This window comes from Acanthochromis polyacanthus, chromosome 16 (genome assembly GCF_021347895.1).
Source record: "Acanthochromis polyacanthus isolate Apoly-LR-REF ecotype Palm Island chromosome 16, KAUST_Apoly_ChrSc, whole genome shotgun sequence".
Taxonomy (NCBI): Eukaryota; Metazoa; Chordata; class Actinopteri; family Pomacentridae; genus Acanthochromis; species Acanthochromis polyacanthus.
In genome coordinates this window covers 8,963,062-8,972,847 of record NC_067128.1, presented here as the reverse complement: position 1 = coordinate 8,972,847, position 9,786 = coordinate 8,963,062, and positions in this window count along the sequence as shown.

Sequence of the window (9,786 nt, the reverse complement as noted above, 5' to 3'; positions counted from 1 at the left end):
ACATCGAGGCGATGGTATACCTGCTGCTTGGTCATATTCAAATTTTATTAAGTTCCGTGCAGAGCAATGCGCACCGTCACTGTTGACAGTTTTTTTTTAAATGGCGAGCTTGGTTTTCATGAGGAAGTCGCTCTCATGTGTCGTCACTCCCTGTCCAATCAGTGGCCTGCACTCTGTAGACGTCACATTATTGGATTGACTCAGCACGCTTGGAACCCCAGCCGAGTATGTACTATAATAGTACCTGGTACTAAATCCTAATGTAAAACCTCACAAACCGAGTAGAGTCGAGCCAAGTAGGTGCTAGTGGAAAAGCCCCTTTTCTGTACCTCTGTGATAGACTGTTAACTGTCCAGAGTGTCTCCTGCCTTCGTCCTAAGTCAGCTGGGATGGACTCCACCCCCAGCTAGACCCTAATGGGGATTATTTGATGTTTAGATAATGGATGTAAAAAATAATGGGAAAAAAATGATGGTCGCAAGACAGCTACAGTTGCCAAACAAAGTCTGTAAAAAATTAGGGTAAATTATACAAATTAAAATAATGTGCAAAATACTTAAAATATCTAATTCACAGATTAGGTCTGTAATTTTGCAGACCATAATATAGCTATACAGACAGACAGACAGATAGACAGATAGATAGATGGTAATGCATTTTTGGCATGTTTTGGTGTACATTTTGGATGGATGGAAATCATAAAAAAAAAGTAAAAAATTCCAATATAAATTTTTGTTTTACCGTGTGTGCAATTTTAAAATTTATCCTCTGGCAGATGCAACACTGTCTGATCTATCTGTTACTGTATAGTCAGGATTTTTTTTGCAGAAATCCAGGGATAGCTTCGTTCACTAGCACATTGCAATGACAGATTCCTTCAGCGCTATCAATGTGTAATAATGTTCGCCAGTATGAACTAAACACCTCCCTCTTTTCCTGTTGCAGCAAACCCTTTTTTCCTCTGGTGACTTTGTCTTTGTGTTGCTATGATTTTGTGGGTTCTTCATGGGGGACTTTTTAAACAGTTGTTGTATTTGTTCTCCTCTTTTTCAATCAGCTCATAAAGTCTGTGCAGATGAAAAATAAAATCATCAGAAGGAGGAGGAGAACAAGAAATGCACTGAGATGGAGAATGCAGCAGAGGAAAACAAGCCACAGTCTACTGATGACGATGATCAGCGCCATTTTGGTATGATTATTACCAAAAAAAATCAACGATAGCGCAGGAAGTAAACTCACTGACCCACACAGAGAAAGACCTGTGCAGAAATGTTGCAGATCAGCTAATGGGCCTCTTACCTAATCAATCGTATGGTTTAAAGTCTAACAGTTTAATCCACTGAGGCCACTGGGGGCATTTGCTAAGTACTGTAATTTTCTGTTTTTAAAACTCAGTCTCCTGATGATGATTAAACTGCATGATGACACGGCAGCTTTAAAAAGAGATACAGAAGTTCAGATATTATCAGCTGTGTGCATCTCTGTGTAATCAGTGATTATCTGTAGACCCTTTAATCACATTTCCCAACTCTGCAGCATCCACTGTTGTCTTAAGCAGTGTCGCAAATAAGCTCTGAATGCCGCTACTTTCAACCAGATTGTCACAAGTGATTTAACTGGAAAACAATCATGGATTTTCACATTACTTTTTGGGCATGTTAAGCCTCTGTTTGACAGTTACAATGAGCCCAAGTAGCTCGAGCCCTACACACTTGGCTATTGCATCATAAATGGTTATTATTACAAAGAAATAATTCAATACACTTCCATCACTGAAAAAACATTGATTGCTTAAAAACAATAAAAATCTCTCAACATGACCCTTCAAGATGTGATGTGATCCTGTGGTTCATTTGGTTGAATCCAATGCAACTTCAGTATTATTCTTTCTATAAAATAAGACGCCAGGCTTTTAATGCGTTAAGAAATAAAGGATTTCAGTCACAAAAATAATTTTTGTTTTTGGTGGAATAATTGTCAACACTGCTCTTTTTCCTGCTAAATGCGACCTGTCAGTGTGTTGTAGCAGGCAGGACACAGCTTTATGAAAGGGATAAGAGCAGCTATCTACATGTAATCTGTGGGGTTCTGAATTCTTCCCTGTTCTGGTTCCAGGTTTGCTATGTTCATCCTTTCTTATGCGCAGCACACTGTGTACTGGGCGGGAGATTGCCCTTTGTGCCTTTTATGCTTGAAAAAAGTGCCAGATGTATGTATTTAAATGCAAAATGAGCAAAACATCTTAGCCAGGGCATGCCATCCCACTGTTGACTTCATATTTGTTTATTACCACTATCAGAACAGGCTGAAATTCCAAGAAGAATAATGCAAAATAATAAACAGACTTTTGTAAGGATGTTGTTTTTAGTCATATGAATGAAGCAGAATTTCCTCGTGAGCCTTGAAGTCACAATGCATGTACTTTATGTAGCTATCCTGCAGTCTGGAGACATTGAAATTTTATAACAATGCATTTTTTCTTTTAAGTGTCTCAACCTTGAATGAGTTGATCAATTTATTCTTTTGGTTTCTCTCATACAGAAATGGAACAGTTTCCTTCCATGTTTTATACTGCTGTATTGAAATATTTCACTTATTTTTCTAAAAAAAATAGCAGTTATGCAGTAAAAAGTGATTCTACCTTCCATTGTACAGGCCTATACATGCTCATAGTGTTATGTGCTGGAAGACAAAGAAAAAAAAACAAAGGTACATATTAAAAGCAAACAGAAGTGTTTCCAGCAAAGACAAACACTGTTGTGAGGTTTTCAGTTTTTTATCTGAACATTGATCAGATTTATTGATCTGTAGAATGTTTTTGCACTTCTTAACTTTTTTAATGAGAAAGACAGAAAAAAAGTGATTTGTTTGCTACTATTCATTGTTTTCTTAAAACTCGTTTTTAGTCTTGGTGGCCATGCTTCCATAAAGTTTTGAACACATTACTGTATTGCATGAACCTTTCAATGATGCATTCATATTTTAAAGAGCTCTTCTGCAGAAGTGAAGTGTTAATGCATTGTGAGCGCAGTAAGCCGTGAACACCATGGCTAAGCATTTTTGCCTCGAGACGGCAGTGTACCGTCTGAGGATGACAGTCTCAAAAACTGGGATTCAGACTTCCACTGTTTCACATGTAAGAAACCTAAAGAACCAATCGTCTTGTGAGGTGGGACTTTCTGCATAATTCTTTTAAATAATTGTTTTCCAGGTCAAACCTTTATGGGTGGATTTCTTTAATATTACAACTTCCCATTTCGATGCATGGAATCACAGAGGGGTGGGTGAAGAAACAGGTGAGGACTTCATAGACTGAATGAGGTTTAGAGTTTTTAGGCAGGAAAGCATTCTTTTTTTTTTTTTTTTTTTACCATAAATGTGTCTGAATATGTTATTTGGATGCATGGAGAACAATTTTTAGGGATTTATTAGAGTCAATATATAATTGCGGGATTTTTTGTAACATAGTTGACAGGTATCATCATTGATATTTTTGCTGTTTTCAGGCCTAAAATCAACATGGCCGCCTATAACCAAATGCCACATGGTATTTTTACAGAAAGATTCTTCTAATATATTATATATACAACTGAGGAAAATTGAAATTTGAAGTTATTTATAAAGATATTGTAGTAAACCTGTTGACTACTTTATATTAAATAACTCAGAAAGCCTTGGAGTCTTGTCAGTCTTTTCTTCAGGAGGAAATGACATCATGTGGAGCAGGTCATGTGATCTGGAATTAATACACTTCTTTCAGAGGTGTTTCCTAATGGGTAAATTAGTTGAAAGTGATTTCTCAGACACAGATACAATTTGTTATTTTCCATATAAAATTTGATATATTGCCAAAAAAGAAAAATCTGTCATGATTATCTCATCTTAATAAAAACAACATAATTAAAACAATTTTTGAAAAAGCTCATTTTATTATTGTTTAGCTAATTAGAAGGTGGTTGTTATTAAATTCGGACAGTTATTTAGTTGACATTTTAGTGACATTCAGTCACGTTTTTTTTTTTTATCAATTGAGTATTTCCATAATAAAAAAATATGGAATTTATGAAAACATGATCATAATGAACATAACAAACATTAGTTGTTGTTTTTTTGCTTTCAATAAAAATGTATGCAAGATATATCCCATGGACTTCAAAAATTATATATTGACCTATTGAGTGAATGTTGATGGGCTTTAACTTATAGCAGTTCTGAAGAAACTTATGTGGCATTTTACTAACAATAATGCAAATTAAATGCAACAAAGTCGGTATTTCTGAGTGTGATACTCTTGAAAATGTGCATAAATCACTGTACAAAATCATGATGGAATGTCTGCTAGATTTAGATATTCTCCTAAAATGTTGTGGTCTACTGTGTCTAGAACCAACTGTGTCTTGAATATGAATTGATCCATAGGATTAGTATACCATCCTGTATTTGATTGCCAGAAAATATAGATTGAATCTAAAATAACCAAGCAAAAAAAAAATAATGAAATAAAATAAAAATCACCCTGCAGCCAAGTTAACTGCATGAAGCAGTGTGCAAGATGTTCTCCTGCAGTTTACTGACCTATTAGTCAATCTGGTTGAGCAAACATTGGCTGAAAGTCCAGACACCATGAAGTCATGCACAGGGTATCGCCGTGTCATAAATCAGCTTGTTCACTCAAAGTCATATTGTTCTTTGTCTTTATCAGGATCTGACAGATAGCATGTCAGACCAGATCTGCCTTCACTGATAGAACAATTCTAACAAGATGGATCAAAGTTTATTGTGAGAACAATGGAACAGCCAAGATAATACATTAAAGATAATACGACAAGTGCATGAATCTTTGAAATTCTGCAGGAGAAGTTTACATTTTGCACACAATGACCACTGTTAATTTCTTCCCATGACTGAGGACCAAAATGGATTCAGTGTCTTTATTTAGTGTGACTCAGCAGAAAACAGCTCATTCTATTCTCTCCATTAGTTTTTGAGTTCATTATAAACAAATCAAGAGATTAAGGGATGAGAATTAGGTTCAAATGACCAAAATATCAATGCAACAAATTTCACAGCTAATAGTTGTTACAGACAAGCTGCAGTGTGAAACCTTATGATTTTCTGACCATTTTGTTCATAAAGTTGTGTTCACTTATGATGCATAAATGGCAAAAATAAATTTTGCATTCTCAAAAGAGAACTTCAGTGAATACCAGAAGAGCTCAGAAAGTTCCAAAAGTCTCTTATAGTTACATAATCTGAGCAAACACACACATTGCAATTCCTTTAACCACTCTCCCCGTTGACCGTACATTTCCTAACTCTGCTGTTACGTCCTTGCAAGTTGGCAGGAGGAAACACACACCGTGCCTGTACAGGACATGTACAGTATACTGTATCTTTACAGTACGTTACATAAATGCAAATTTGGATTCGTTCCAGCTGGTGCAAACGCAGACTGTTCTGAAGACTTTACTGACCGCATTTCACTACACTAAGTGCAAGGTATATGTGATGGAACCACAACACTGAATATGGTCTGTTTAATTCAGCAAGATTGTCCAAAAAAGACTCTTTAATGTCAAAGTGAAAACAGTTTGTACAAAGTGTTGTGAAGCAATTTTATAAATATTTAATATAAATGGTTGAATGCAGATGCACCTTTGGCTGCAAAATCCTGTGTAAAAAGGCCTCGGCCAGTCTTCCACCGTTGCTCAAGCTCTGTCAGGCTGCACAGGGATTGTGATTGACCAGCACTTTTCAAGTCCAGCCACAGATTTTAAGTTGGAATGAGATCTGGGCGGTGACTCATCTACTACAGAACATTTGTTGTACTTAAACATTTCTGTGTAACTTTGGTTGTATGCTTCTGGTCATATCTCTGGAAAACAGATGTAGACTAACCTGGCAATAGCCAGATTAATAATTGTGTAGTACTTATAGTACTCCACAATATCAATCTGGGACCGCTCCATGTAAATCCGGTAGGAGGAAAGAGGCACGGATTGGACAATGCAACAGTATGTCCCGCCTCTGACAGGTTTGTTTTTAGCCAATCGCGGGATCTTCACAACGAGCGGAGCCAATTGGCAGATTAAACTCTTACCAAAACCCGTAGGTAAAAAAGCACAAACATCTTTACCGTCCAGAAATGCGCAAAGCGCCTCTCGTTGTTCTTCCTTCAAAGAAGCGATAGGAGATTCAGCTAAAACTGACTTAATAGCAGCATTTACACGATCGTTGTCCTCCGTTGCCATGTTTGTTTTGATCTACTGGCGCTTGGTGTCGTCTTCACATCCGGATATCCCGCCCCACACACGAATACTGCTGCGTGATTGGCCCGTGCCAACTTGGCTCTGTACAAACAGTGAATGCGGGAGCGGTGCAAGATGGTTTCTTGAGAGATTTGTGAACTCACAAAAATCGCGAGAAATCAACTTGCTGGCAAGATTAGATGTAGGCTGCATCAGGTTATTCTCCAGGGGTTTTCTGCAGAAGCATCTCCACATCATGATGCTTTGGTGCTTTGAGCTAAAAGGTAACGCAAACATGTTTAATAATTTGCTTGTGTATTAGGTTGATTTTGTTATTACTTTAGCAATTAGAGGAAAAATAAGTAAAGTCCAAATGTTGTGGTTGTCTATCCAGTAGTTGTTAAAAGTAGAAATATTTAATACTTCATATCTTATTTACAATGCTTGTGTCACACATTTATCTGTAGCTCACCACAGAAGAGTGTGTTATTGCAAATTAATCACCTGTCTATGACTAAAAAACGGTAGCAGAAGACAATTAAAGTTGTAAATTTACTTCATACATAATCAGCAGCAATGATCTCAGACTCTCATAAGAAGTTTGATAAGAAGTCTGGAAGCGACGCAACACTGAGTCGTTATCAGAGAAAGTTGTGACTTTTGGCAACATATCAAGAATGACGGTCTAGAATAAGGGAGACTATATTTGCATGTTTCACTTATTTTATGCATTATTATGTTTTAAGTGTTTTTATATAATATATATGACATACAATATATGAATCATATAATCATCAGATCAGTTATATTATATTACCAGAAAAGCTCATGAATTTTGGACGTTTTGTAGAGTTTAAAAGACATCAAATGAAAAAATTAAAATGTTACTAACTGTGGTTTATTACTGTGGCATTGGCACATGATTACTATATAAAAATTTAAAAAACAACCTTAGGTCAACACAGTTGCACGTTCTGTTCATTCTAGTTGATAATGAGTCTCAGTGCCACACTATAAACCAATGCTGATTTGTCTTGTTTTCTAAAAATCTACAATATATTAGTGATAACACAAAGCACATTTACCTCTACACTAAATGATAAACTCATCTAGAAACTTCTAGGAAAGTCTACTCAGCATTGCCACTATCCCATAAAAAGTGAAGTAGGGTGAATATGATAAGATAGCAGCAGGTTTTACTGCACATGTAGCTTATCAGTCTGCAACCTAATCACGTCCTTTCACTTGTAGCATGTCCCATAAACCTGCGTATGTTTTTTTTTTAAAAGTATATTAAATTCTAATTAAGTTAGTCATAAACATACAAGCATAGCAGTCATTTCACTGAGAGCATCTAGGAGTTTCTGAATAAATTTACTGACGTTCATGTGGGAAATCTACTGGATTGGCTCGGGGTGTAAAAAGGGAAAACTGCATTCCTTCTCCACAAACAGGATAACAAACCAGCAACATTACTCACATAAACACTTCAAAATCGGAGAGCGAGGCGAAAAGCAGAAACAGAAATGATTTCCCTATAATTTCTTACGAACTGTTTGTGACGTGCAAAAACAAACTTGAAACTCTATTTGTGCTCGATTGCTCATCGCAGCTAAAAATATATGTGGTTACCACAGCCATTAATACAAGACCAAGGTCGGCAGCTGTAGTTCCAAATACATTATCGAGTGAGAGTGACATTTTTCAATTCATGACAGATGGGACTACAGGGTTTGTCAAAAATGAAGCTTATTAATGTCTTTTTTGGTCACCAGTCATATTTTGTCCTGTTGATATTTGGGAATTGATCATGGAAACTTGATTGCTAAAATTGTAATATTTGTGCATCCAGCAGAAACAGAGCAGTCACAGCATTTTTATACCTTTGTCCTAGTGACAACCACAGGCTGATGCTTGTTTTCAGGTTGTACCTTTGTCTACAATTCTATAATTTGAGTTAGCAGACGCTTTTATCCAAAGCGATGTACTGTACATCTCAGAGTAGATACAACACAAGCAAAGATCTAGTCATGAGAAAACAACCTGGATAAGCATCATAAAATAAGTTAAAGTGTGATAATAGGACCGCGGTTTCTCCGGGCAGTCTCATCTTTTGAACACCTATTGGGAAATGATCCAAACATTGGACTGAACTCAAGGCTGAACTGATTAGATTTTACTGGCCAACTGTCCCCGTGATCTCACAAAACACATTTTTAGGCATCCCTGAAGAATTCATATGTTGTTATTATAAAATTTCACACAAATGTCTAACAGGATTGAATCATAAAGCCAAAGGGTCAAAGGTGAACTTCACCGTGACATCGTAATAATTTGTAAAAACACTTTTCTCATCATTGTTCAACACTATAACCCACACAGAATAGAAGGAACAGCTGGCCAGATGCTGAATTAATGACACTATTCTTGGGTGCCGAAACTTGAACCTCTGTTGCCTTTAAGGATCATCTGTGCTGTCAGGTTGAAAATGTGTGCGATACATCTATTCTCCAGAATTTGTTAGCTTCTTTGTAGCAACATCTTTAGTTGAAGCAACGTCCGTTGTCTCAGGTGCCATCAGAATCAGCTTTTTTGGCCAGCTATGTCGTATATGGAATCTGATTTAGTGTTTTGCTTCTTGGACGAACTTAAACACATCACTACGTCAGACATGAAGTTGCCATAAACTGCAATTTGTCTTGCTGGAGCTGGGAACCATCCACAAGGTAATTCTAGTTCAAAGTCATGTTTCTGGCCATCTGGCAAATTCACTCTATTTATTTGCTCTACTTTATCTTCACCATCTCCCGGGGAAAATGTCTGGCTCCTGAGCAGCAAAATGCTATATTCACCTAATTTAATCTCTATTTAATTTGATGCTAGGCAGGTAGTGTGCAGTAAATTTAACCGAGAACAGTGGGAGAAAACCATAAAGGTTACCATGTGGATCGTAAAACCCAAGTAATGAGTTGAAACTCCCCATCAAGCTGAAAAGCTCTCCAGTGTAAGGAAGTAATGCTGTTCGTTACTCACAGTGACTAACACCTTTTACCTACAGGTGGCATGTAATTCATTACTGATATAAAAACCCTGATTATAGTTGCTTCCATAATTACTAAAGAGAGTGTACAGTAGAAGTCAACGTCACTGTCCACTTATTTCTATTTTAACCCTCCAAAACATCATTTGTACAAAAGCAAAGCAGTTTTAGATAATACTGTTGACACAAATGGGTTTATTCCAAGTTCTTTTCTTGGTCTAAAGAGGTTATTCAGCAAATACAAAAGAAGATGTACTTGACAGCAGGAAACAACAGATTAAATAAGATATAGAAAAGTCAAAAAGCAACAGCATTCACCAGTTGCAGTGGCGTAAAAGACCATCTCTGGTGAAAATCTGGTGAAGACACACTATAAGCAAAATAGGGAGTGATGTGTGATTTACGCTGAATTGAATTGAACAGACTGAAACTGTATTTATATGCCACTCATATCCACCACCTAAAAGCCAGCTATTGAACTCCATTCACATTAAACCT